The 12,569-nt window shown below is 41.8% G+C and overlaps 1 protein-coding gene across 3 annotated transcripts in view; it reads left to right on the forward strand.

Moving 5' to 3' along the window:
* Positions 1 to 12,569, forward strand: part of eva1aa (eva-1 homolog A, regulator of programmed cell death a) — an 86,215-nt gene that overhangs the window by 45,182 nt on the left and 28,464 nt on the right. The window contains exons 1-2 of one of the 3 annotated variants that reach the window (XM_028604719.1): positions 3,989 to 4,005; positions 4,804 to 4,940. The exons of 1 other annotated variant lie outside the window; for it this stretch is intronic. The gene's annotated coding sequence lies outside the window, so the exon portion shown is untranslated. Of the gene's footprint in view, positions 1 to 3,988; positions 4,006 to 4,609; positions 4,941 to 12,569 lie in introns of those variants that run through there. One more of the 3 variants, XM_028604717.1, reaches the window with a different exon arrangement.

Below are 12,569 nucleotides of genomic sequence, written 5' to 3' on the forward strand. Positions count from 1 at the left end.
GTTCGCAATGCAGGTAAAAATTGAGCAAACCCTTCAGGCGAAAGAAACTTAAGCAAAACAAAATGGCTGATTGCTGCTTGCTACATCACAGTAGAGAGATGTGTTGTAACTCCTTACTTGGACCCTTAGTTTCTAATCATTTTGCCTGTTGGTGTAAAAAAACGTCCACAAAACCTTGTATCTCGTTTCAGTACATATGACTAATGGGAGTTAAGAGTGTTCTCAGAACTAATTTTCCTTTTCCACCTGAGCCAGTTGTGCAGGGTTTTGTATCCATCGCTATTCACTTTGTGTTGTGTCATGCTACCAAAACTTAAAAAAGTTCCATTAATGAAAATAGACAAAACTGTAAACGTAAACTAGACTGTGTGCCAGCCAGACGCTTTGATTCCACTATCTACAGACTGCTTAGTAAACACAGGGGAGCGACAACAGAGAGCTGTACTGATACAGACAGATAACACAGGTGACTGCTGCATGATACTGTAGGTGCGGAGCCAACTTCCAGTACTCTATGAGTATGATGAACTCAAACTTTGGGGCTGTTCAAGAGGCTCATCAGTTCTGTTGGCAAAATGTGCATCATCACCTGAAACACAAGATAAACCCATGCAGTGATAATACTGTATCACGTTTCAATGGTACAATCAATGAGGACCAGTGGTGCAATAGAACTGATTACTCAAGTACACATTTGAGATACTTTACTCAAGTATTTCCATTTAATACTACTTTATACTTTTATTCCTCTACAGTTCAGAGGGAAATACTTTTTACTCCATTACGTTGATTCAACAGTTAGAGGTACTTTACAAAAAGAATGTACATACAAAACATGTGATTAGTTTTTTTATATTGTAGTATTGCTACTTTTGCTCAAGTAAAGAATTTGATTACTAAGTTTGCTTATAAAGTGTCTTTAACTCCTTGATGATGAAAGTCATGTCCTAAAGTATTAGCATAGTAGATGCTAAATTTGTACTTTTATGTTTATGGTTAGAAACTGTTTTTATTATATGGTGGATGTATTTATTGTAGTCATTGCTAAGTGTGTTATCAGTGGCATGAGATGGAGGTTTGTACTTTTGAGCTAATTAGTGATTATTTGATTTCCCTCCCCCCTTATCTTCATTGTGCAGACAGTCTCATGACATTGCAGATAATCAATGTCTATCTTCCCTCCTGTCTGTCCTACTGTCTCAATACTGACCACTCAGTCTGACCTGGCCTCTGTGGCACTTCTAGTGAGGCTATAGGTCTCATTGGCACTGGATTATATGGGAACAGGAAGAAAGAGGGCCTCTCTAATGATCATTTTGGGGTCTGTCACTCTGCTGCCGCTAGTCAAAGCCACTTATGTCCCTGTAACCGTTCCAGCCCCCAACATAGGAAGCGCTTTCCAGAGCAGAGGAATGTTCTGCGTTTGGCTTTAGGCTGTTTGTCTGCTTTAGAAATGTAGTATAATAGGAGCATGCAGTCAAGTTAATATCCAGTCATGTTTGCACACAAACACATGTACAAACATACAGTCCATACACACATTGAAACAAGCATAAATGGATTATACACTACATGCACAAACTGAATGCAACACTGTACACACAAACATCACAACATCTCCCCCTCTCACTGCCATCCTGTGGTTTTTTACTTGGCCTGTTTTCCCAAATGAGCAACTGCTTCTTTGTTGGGCTGGAAACTGCAAAATAAGCAAAGCTCTGGACAAGAACTGGCTGCCAACTTTGTCGGCTCCACAAAGTCAGAAACTGTGTACACTACTGTTTTTGTGTCACTCTGCTCACGGCAAACACAACTCTCCACTCTTTTTATTATGATCTATTGTTCTTGTTTTCGTTTGTACATAGAGTGTGTTGAATTGGAGAGATGGGGGGGGCAGACTAATGCTTTCCAGTCTGTGGCTGGTTTCAGTTTTCCTCCTGCGGTGGATGAGGACAGAGTGAGAAGGAGAGAGGAAGGGAGAGGGTAGAATTAGTGATCCACGCGGAGAACGGTGTTCTGGGTAACTATAGGTCTCCGAGGCTCGCAAAGGAGTCAACGTGCACACCTCCCAAATATTTCTGCTTCAGCTTCATTTACAATGACATGTTTTAAACAACAAGCCGGGGGAGATGTCTTTATATAAAAACATAATAAACAGCACATTCTTTCTATCTAATTCAGCTTTCTTGTTTGAATAGTCAATTTACTAAAATAAGTAATTTTGATTTGTGAATATTGTATTTTGTCAATACAATTTTTATATTTGTTTATGTCTTGATTTCTGGGAAAAGGTACGATATGTTAGTTTCAAAACATCACTGCAGGTTGATTGTTTTTCGCAGCGGAGGTTGATTGTGGGCGAGAGGGCGACAACACTGTCTTGGTTAGCTCGCCGAAGCTCTACTGCCCCTGTCTCGGCAATGTTAGCTAATGTAGGCTAACTATAGCCAGTTAGCTTTGTATGTAACGTAACAAAAACCCACCCATCTCAGAGGAGCGAAGCTTAATATTTCATTCAATAAAGTTATGTACAAAAGGAGCACTAACGCCACAGGTCCTATGTTGGCAACGTGGACGCAGATATAGTAAACTCCGAAGGCAGTCGTAATATTTACCTAGTAGGCTAGGCTAACACTGTTGCGCTAACGTTAGCAAAACATCGGCGTAGCTTTAGCTAGCTGTCTAAACTTGTCTCGAGTCCGGACATTTATTGTCTATGGTCCGGACTCGAGTACCACAGCCCTGACAGGTAGATATCACTTAGCTGAACAACCACAAGCTGCAACTTTTCTGGTTGATACAATGGGAGCCTGACTCTTGCATATGACCCCAATCTGCCCCTCTTATGGCTTGAAACCATAACCTCCGCCGGTTTTTGGCAAAAGCATGCTTCCCCCTAGGTATGTTAAACATCAGTCACCCATCACTGGCTCTGTTTGTACAATTAACTACGCAACAACTCCTTGGCATTTTGACTTACACTATGCCGCTACTAGCTAGCTACACAAAACATGTCATCTTTCTGCCCCCGGTTGCGTGCGCAAGCAGTGATGACGTTGCCGACAAACCCATGTATTGAAGGGCGGGTCCGGTCTTGGCCATAGTAGGATTCGTAATATCGCGAGTGGGGGCGCCGTGAGCGCTGAGCGAACAGGTACAGTAGTGAGTTGTCGTCTGTGGAAAAAGATGGATAAAGCAAAAAAGTTGTCGGTGGCTAAAAATAGAAAAAGAAAGAGGGAAAAGGAGAGCATGTCAATGGATGCAACAGCAGTTAAATACGTGGATGGTGAAAGGCAACAGGTAGGATTTAAAGTGTGACGTCTGTGCTTTGGAGGCTTGCAAATATTCATGTAACAGACTAGCTAGCGTTAGCTAACACTGGGAATGTAGCAGCCAAATGGGGGTTTACAGCTAGCTTAGAATGTAGAACTGAGGTTGCTGAGCTGAAAACTGGAAAATATAAGGTAGCATGTACAATAAATGACAAGAATCTGGAAAACATAACTAATGCTATAACTTTGGTTTACCATGGAATCATTAAAAGATTTTGTGTTACCATTAGCTGTCAGACATACAGGCTAGGCCTATACATCTGTTGGGTGACATGAAAGCTGTAATTACATCCATCTCTCTCTCTCTCTCTCTCCTCTCTCTCAAAAACAGCAGCACAACCTTACTGCATAATAGTTGTCTTACCTAATGCCATCACTAGGCTGATTTAAGAATTGAATTGAGGCTGCTGCATTTAACAGTGAGTTCATTTCATTCATGTGTGAAGATGGTGGACCAGGAAAGACAGGGGAAGGCAACGGGTAGGTCTAACATTAGGTGGAAGTGTAGGGGGAGCCACTTGATACCAGCAGATTAATTGCTTAATATTATGGAAAAACTAATACATAATGTTTGTTTGACAATATGTCTTAGTGGAGAAGAGCACAGGCAAGGAGTGAATGAGACAGACATGAGGTCGGCGATGGCTAGAGATGAGACCAGTGATGACATCAGGTAGGAGTTCTATTAGTTAGACCACACACAACTAAATGTCCAGAATGGTTTGAAGTTCTGTTGACCAACCTATTCACTGTGGCCTTTTTGGGGAAAAAAATAGTGCAGACAGAGATGGAAAATATAACAATTAGCCTATGTCTGACAGCGGGGACGTAGTAAACATATCAGAATGGGGGGCACACTTATTTATTTATATGGTTTTTGTGTGTGTGTGTGTGTGGTTTTTGTGTGTTTTCATCTCTCTCTCTTTTACTCCCTCTCACAAACACTCATGCATACACACACAGCCCCCTCCTCCTCCTCTTTTTCGTGCTCCTTCCCTCCCCTTCCTACCTCTCTGTGACTGCTCACTCACTCACACAGCAGTGGGCTGTGTAGGTGGACACTACATGCCCCTACTTCTGTCTCCCTCTCTCTCTTTCCCTCGCGCCCTCCCTCACCACCTCATTCTCTCTCCCTCGCTCTCTCCTGCTGTCACATTCCAGTTGTCTAAAGCCGGGTTTAACTTTCTCTCTCCCAGAGAGCAGGAAGGAAGGGAAAACTAAAAGAGGGGAAGCATTAGAAAAGCCTTATTCTCTCTGGATGAGAAGAAGTAAAGAAGAGGAAACTCTCTTCATACTCCGTTTGGCTTAAAAAGAGGGAAGTCATCCTAAAAGAGCATACCTTCTTAAAGGGGCTTAACCTTTTTATTTTATTTTTATTCCCTCCCTTCTTTCTTTTCCCTTTTTTGGGCTGTGCTCTCTTATTGTGGTCGGACCCACGGTGGACTATTCACGTGAGCGCTTGTTTTTACAGCGAAGCTAGTCCCAGCTCTCCTGGCGGGACGGAGAGGGGGAGGAGGGAGCATTGTTTGACAAGACAGACACAAAAACACGCTCAGAGAGAAAGTTACTGCCTGGACCTCGGAGGATTTTCCATTCAGCTATGTGTATGTAAGTGTCACTTCGTCATCTGCGTCATCAACTTTTGCCTGTGCTACAGTTGTGAGACTTTTGTGTTATTTGAGAAGTGGGATCATCCCTCCTGTTGTCCATCTAGAAGCTTTAAACTTTGAATCTTTAAAAGTAATTTTCTCTGCATATTGAATCCGTCACAAGACTCTGTTTTTTTGCCTTTTGCATGTTGTGTAGCTTCGTCTGGCGATGCACTCAAGAATGTCACTGCTGTCTCAGCTCTCGCTGTTGAGGATGTGAGAACGTAAGAGCGGATACATTGGTGTGAGTGTGTTATTTATTTGAAAGATGGTGTGTGTGAAACGTGAGGGAGGAAACAAGTGCTCAGGAGCTGAGTGGGAGACTTGCCAAGTTGACTGACTAGATTAGACTGACAGGGAACTATAGGGTTCACGTGTGGACAGATGAGGTAACAACAGTGTGAGATCACTTACATACAGACAACAGTGCACACACATGCACATGACAAGACTGTGCATGTGTGTGGCAACACCTCACTCAGCGTTGATACCTTTAAAAGGAACCGTGAAAATCCTTTTTTCATGTATCCTCCTGTGTGCGTGTGTATGTGTGTGTGTGTGTGCGTGTTTCTCCATAGATGGTCAGTGTTGTTTTCCTAATGAGCTGCTAGTAGAGAACAGGCTCTGCTGGCAGGAGTTTGACTCCACTGTAATTAACCACTGGGTGCATAATACAGTAAAACCAACAGCAAGCGGCAGCAAGGCGTTCACACAATGCAAATACTGGTGCTGACTCGGAGCAGGCAGCAGGGTTGAGCTCACTTAATCTGCTGATTAATTTCTTCCTTAATCAATTAACCATTTTCTCTATGAAATATCAGAAAATGATAAAAGATTGTCAATAGAGATGTTCCGATACCAGTATCGGTATTGGCTCCCATACTGCCTAAAACGCTGATATCGGTATTGGGAACCACGTATTACCACGTAATAAAGCCCTAAAGAAAATCTACGGTAAAGTAGTTTATTTATGTTCTTTTTCCGTTATAATTGACTGTCAAACTGGATAATAAAAGAAAGTTCTACGCCATTCATTGTTTGTATTTGTTCATGTTTCACAAAGAGTTTAACCTGAGCCAGACAGACAACAAAGATAGAAATAATATCACATCCATACAGGGATAGTAGTATACAGTTGTTAAAACATAATAAAATATATGACACACTGGTATCGGATCGGTACTCTGTATCGGCCGATACGCAAGTTCAGGTATCAGAATCCGTATCGGGAAGCAAAAAATGGTATCGGGCCATCTCTAGTTGTCAACTTGCAGAGCCCAAGATGATGTCTTCAGAGCTCTTGTTTTGTCCGACCAGCCCTTCAAAACCCAAAGATATTCAATTAATGAAATAAAACAGAGAAAATGTGTTTTGCTTGCTCGCCCATTCATTTTCTGCTTTTTGACTAATCAACTAATTGACTTATCATTTCAGCACTTTTTTTGCTTCATGTCTGGTCTTATTGGTTTGAAAATATTTGTAGGGCTGAGTGATGTGATGAAATCTATATCCAAATCCAATCCAAATGTATTTATAAAGCACATTTAAAAACAACAACAGTAGAGCAAAGTGCTGTACAATCAGAAAAAAACTAATATATAGACAGTGATAACACAGTGAAAAGAAAAAGACAAAAGTTTAACAGAAAAATGACAATAATATAGAAAGGCAACTATTCTAATGGATTAAAAGCCTGGGAATAAAAATATGTTTTAAGACGGGATTTGAAAACAGGCAGTGTAGGGGCCAGCCTAATATGTAGAGGCAACTCATTCCAGAGTTTGTGGGCTACTACTGCAAAGGCGCGGTCTCCCCTGTGCTTCAGCCTTGATCTATATCACAATGAAATGAAACAAATTAGGTTGTAAAAGATTCACAAGAGAGCCTTTTTTTGAGGTTATATTTTGGGCTTTTATTACCTTTTTTTATTATTATAGAGCAGCTGGAGAATGACAGGAGAGGGGGGAGGATGACATGCAGCGAAGTGCCGTGGGTCGGATGCGCACCCCAGGCCCGGGCCAAGGACTCAGCCTAGAGACCAGCTAGAGATCGCCCCAACAAGAGATTCTGTAATTCCATAAATTCAGTTTATCTTCATATAATTAACTGAGCTGAACCAGGATAATCAGCCTCATCTCGGGTTAAAGCAGATGGGTTCCTTCCTATCTGATGCTAAACTCAAAATATGTTCAGTGTTTAATCCACATGCACAATTGTAGCAACGTCTCCCACAATTCAGCCTGCCTTAAATGCCAGTGGTGCATGCCCACCACCTTAACGCATGTCAGCCCTCGTAAACAGGGCCGAGAAACCCAGCGAGCTGCTTACACCAGACAATGGCGCAGTCAGTTCCTGGGCTCCAAAATGACAAAATTGCTCAGATGGCTTCCAAAGTGTGTGTGTGTGTGTGTTTTGTGTGTGTGTGTTGTGAATGTGTTCATACAGTAGGCCTGTGCCCCTGCCTCCCTGTTTGCGAGCCTGTGTGTGTGAGCCTGTTAGCATGCATCCACACCTACCTCTCCCTGTCAGCCAGGTTTCCCTGTAATTGACACGTAGCCGTTCAGCTGTAGCGCCCGTTTGCAGTGCCGGCCTGGTCCCTCCCAAACCACAAGGGACTCTTTGTTTGTAATTCATGAATTAGTATGTGGTTTGGGTTACGAGAAGAGAGGGCGGGCCAGAGGCTGACGGCACAGGAACAGGAACAGGAATAAGCCCAGCCTGCTCCAGCGCTCATTTTCATTAGCTGGATGTTAACTTGCTTTTTGTTTAATATGTCAGATTAGCAGTCTGGATCCATGAGATGGAGGGGACAATTGAGATGACCGTAGAAATGATTAATGGGGACGATGAATGGTTGTCCGTTTCTTTCCCTTTTCACCCACACACAGGGATGTGACTTCATGTTTACAACGCTGTGATAATCTGTGTAAATCTGTGTCCGGCCATCAGATAAGGCCAACTGCTCAGAACAACAGACAACAGAAAGTCAGACCTTCTCGTTTCCTGTCCCTTCATCCTTATAACATGGCATAGCTTCATTCCCCCCTAATTGGAGCGCTCTTTCCGCCATCCATTGGCTTCCTTTTGCTCTTTTTCATCAAGTGGTTTTATTTACTTTGTCTAGTCTGAATGGAACCTGGCACTGTACTAAGCTTTGGCCTGGTTCTCTCACAGTAAAGCAAAGCTCTCTTTCCTTTCCAACCCCCATCTTTTTTACCCTTGATTTGATTTTTTGTTATCCTTTTCTTCTCTGTTCTCTGTTTTTGAAACTCAGCATGCATTCCTAATGGCTTCCACTCTTCTAAAGGGGTGTTTTCTTTTTTCCTTCCTTCCTACTATTGCCCTTCCTTCCTTCCTTCCTTCCTTCCGTCCTTCCTTCCTTCTAGAACAAGTCTTGCTCTAAAAAACACAAGTCATTTTGTGAGGGGTCTCCTGATAGCTGAAGCAGATGTGCCCCAAAAAAAAAAATTACTTGCAGCTGCTTGCAGGGGATGGTGGGGTTCTCCTGTCCCCCATATCTCACCCTATACTCCCCCCCGCCACCATCTCAGTAATACCTACTGTATACATCCTCATCACACCATTATCTGTATGGCTTTGGCCCCAGCTCCCCCCTCTCTTTTACTGTCCCAAGTATAATAGCTGAAGGGACCCCCAGTCTTACTTATTATACACCATAATTCTCTGTTGACAAGCTGACTCTACAGACTATAGTTCTGCTTCCAAAGGGTAGAGCCCTTTACTTACTAGTTCATCTACAAGAATTTTTCCTTTCCTCTTGGGCCAATACTCTGTGCTTTGAAGGGAGTCATTTATCTCCCAGTGAGATTGTGGGGGTAAGTCCCCTGGATCCTGCTAGATTCAAAAGGTCAGTGAGGTGGGAGAGGGAAAAAATGCCCCATGGTCTGTACACATGGGAGCACACACAGATATGAATACCTGAGGATCCAAAACACACATAAGTCACGATGCAGCAGAGAAACAAAGCAGGAGAATCATTTATCCCAGAGTTGTTTATTCCCATTAACACATTGCATACATTGTCTGTGGATTGGATTTTAAAGCCCCCCCCTCCACTCACAAATATGTTTTGCTTAATATTACTTCACTTGGAAGTTTGAGCTACACTGTGCAGAATGATGCATGTGCCAAGTTTAACACTAGTTTTCACATTCATCTCATAAAAAGGGGACTTTGCATTGATAAAAAGCATTACAGTAGATCGGTAGCTGCAGTATGCACTTATCCACAGCATGTGTGTGTCCAGTTCATGCTCAAGTCTGGAAGATGTGAACAGTGCCAGAGAACTTCTTGAATGGCTTTATTCAACAGGCTTTCTGGCTTTTTTTGTTGCCCTTTAGCAAGCCATGCTCACCCAGGAAAATTAATTTTCTCTCTAAGGCAACCTGGTCAGGGTGAAGGACGCTGCCCCTCTGTGTGTGTGTGTGTGTGTGTGTGTGTGTGTGTGTGTGTGTGTGTGTGTGTGTGTGTGTGTGTGTGTGTGTGTGTGTGTGTGTGTGTGTGTGTGTGTGTGTGTGTGAGTGAGAGTGTTTTTTCCTGTTTGTGCTGGCCTTAGAAGAACTTTCACAGTAGTCCTGTTAAATAAACCAGAGCATTGCACCATGAGCAGAGAAAAAAGGCCAGTGTTGAGGTGCATACCAACTATGTGTGTTATGTCAGTGTTTTGCCAAAGGTGTGTGTGTATGTTTGCTCACTTGCCTGTACGGCCAGGTTTGTGTGTATAAGACGTGGGTCAAAAAGACTGATGGTGTTTGACTCTGCATGTATAGTGGAAGTTGTGACAGTTTAAAAGTCAGTGAAGGGGTAAACTGTTCTCTGACAACGGCAGTAACTACACAAATATTTTCTGTACATATGAATACAAACAGGATTGTTCAGAATTTTTTTTTTTTTTTTTTGATTCAATTTTATAATCTTGTATTTCTCTAAAACAAAGTGTGTGAAGAAAATTCCATTTGAAGACTAAATCCCTCATGTTTTTTGCCATGCAGTGATTTCCTGTTTCAGTAGGTGTTGGTTCTGGCCAATACATATTACTGTTGGATTTGGTAAAAGAGGTAATGCTGCTGTGTTTTCCTCGTAGGGGATTGGCATGGAATAGCATGTGGTGAGTTTTACAGCCCTCCCTTCTCCTTTCCCTCTCCTCCCCCTCAGCTCACCCTTCCTCACCCCCATTAAACTCAATTTGTTCTAAAAGAGGGAAGGATTGCTATGAGTCCAGCAACATGTGCTGCACGGACTGAAGAAGGCAGAGAAACTTGATTTAGAGGAGGATTTAGTGGCATGGTAGAAAAAAAGAAAGGGCCGTTGGCTTAGAGAGGGAGAGACATTTACAATATAACACATTTCAAGTAGTTAATCATCAGCATATAGTTTGAAATGTATGAACCATTGTTGGCGTGCTTTGGCCAACTTACAGTGCTTTTTTATGACATAATTGAATTGAGAAAGAGACAGGAACAAAAAGAGAGACAAAGACAGAGAGGAGGAGAGACGGAGCACTCTTTGTATCAACAGTGTTTTATGTTTTGGCTTACTTGACTCCTTATTAGAAGTCTGGAGGCTTTCAAAAAGCTCAAAACAGTCCTCAACAATCCACCCAAGACTTCCATTAAAGGTTGAAATGTTATGCAGCAGGATTAAAGGGTGCCAATTTAATGAAGAGACTCTGAGAATAGGTTTCTATCTAAACATGTGTTTTATGTCGGCCCACATTTAGGAGGTTTCAATATACAGAAAACATGTGTTTTGGGTTGTGTTGCCTTAGTAATTTTATTGCTGCTTTATTTCAGGTTTTAGAAATTAGCAGACATGCTTAATGATGTCTGTAGATTTTACAGCCCAGGGTTTTTGAATGAAGCATTAAATGACTAGCTGCAGATGTTAGGCAGGTTTTGAAGGAAGAACATCTGCTGTAAGTAAATTTGTGTAAGTGATCTCTAATAAAGCACTACGTTTTTAGAGGCTGGATTTTATCCCAATATTACAACAAATAGCTACTGCTGAATATAGAAGAGTTTCAAGGTGGTTTACTGATACAGGATATTGACATCAAATAGACTTTGAAGTATACTATACATGTAACTGAGTAATGGTACAATAATTTTTTATTTAATGTCTGTAAATTTGTTAAAAATGCACCTGTTCAATCTGAACTTTGCCAAGACTTTAAGTCTTGAAAACATTTTTTGTAACAATTGACAAAGCAAAATGTATGGCCTGAATGGGAAAGTTTAGATATTCATATTGCGATTAGTACATATTTGTAAATCAAACATTTATGTGCTTATTTAAGCAGGCCTGAGATTAACATCCTCCACTTGGAGTTTAGCTGCTTTATATGCTCAAACATTAAGAAGAGGAGCTTGACATCAGCCAAATTAATCAATTGCCTTCTGACTCTCTCTCTTGAGTCCCTGACTCAAGACTTTTCTAGACATCAGATGATCTTACATGAAATTGGCATGAGAAGCTTCACAATGATAAAAATCGGAGATTAGAGATCTAAGAAAAATCCAGGCCACAGAGCTCAAGTAAACATGTGATGTATCACGACCTCAAACGTCCAGGGTCAGTCCACTTATTAATACGTTCTCTGTGGAGAGAAACCTTACACAAGACCATATTGATCTCTGATAGCTGTTTTCAGAGTCAAAGGTTATCTGTCATCAGCAGCTGATGGGTCAGTCCTGTGGACCTGGCAAAGGTCAGGAGGTTGTTTTGGAGGAAGTAAACCTTACAGGTCATCTGTTGAATGTGTCTGATGGTATTCAGGTACCACCGATCTACACTTTTCTCTGTCTGTTCTTTATTGCTATATATCTTACCCTCAGGTTAGCCAAACTTAGTTGGAAGAGAAAAAAACAGCTGAACATTTTTAGCCAAATTAAATATCCATCACTGTGTGCACACATTTCCTTAGCCCAGGGCGATTATTTCTTACATTTCAGTTTTACTTCCAAACAAAGTTGTTATATCATGTGCCAAAACTGTTGGGCTGACTGCTCATGTTTCTTGACTTCTTTTTAGCAGTTTTCGCCATAACTGATTTAGAAATAATGGCCAGAGCTACGGAACTGAAACCCAAGTTGTCGTAAATTGAAATTTTATTTTGAAATATTATAAGGACATGTATGAATCTTCACGTTTATGGTTTGAAGTATTGAGCTAAAACCAGTTGCCAGTTAGCTTAGCATAAAGACTGTAAGCAAGGGGAAAAAGCTGGTCTGTCCAATGTTCAAAAATATGCAAACCAACACCCACAATGTACTTGATAAGAATATTATTCCCCGAAGGCTTAAAATATATTCTAAATAGTCCTAAATAGCCTGCAGGCTTTGAGCCCCAGCCTGGCCCAGTACAGTAGAGCCATGCTGGGCGGTTATTTAAAAGTCTCCCAGAGAACTCCATCACTCTGATCTCAAGCCAGAGCCCACTGATCTAGCCTCCAAACACCACCGCCGCCTCACTCTTCCTTTTTCTTCCAACCAAAGATGAAGGGATGATGGAAGGAGGGATGGAGGGAGAAGAAAAGGGAGGAAAGCACTCTCTCTGGCCTTCTTTGGCA

This window comes from Perca flavescens, chromosome 18 (assembly GCF_004354835.1).
Source record: "Perca flavescens isolate YP-PL-M2 chromosome 18, PFLA_1.0, whole genome shotgun sequence".
Taxonomy (NCBI): domain Eukaryota; kingdom Metazoa; phylum Chordata; class Actinopteri; order Perciformes; family Percidae; genus Perca; species Perca flavescens.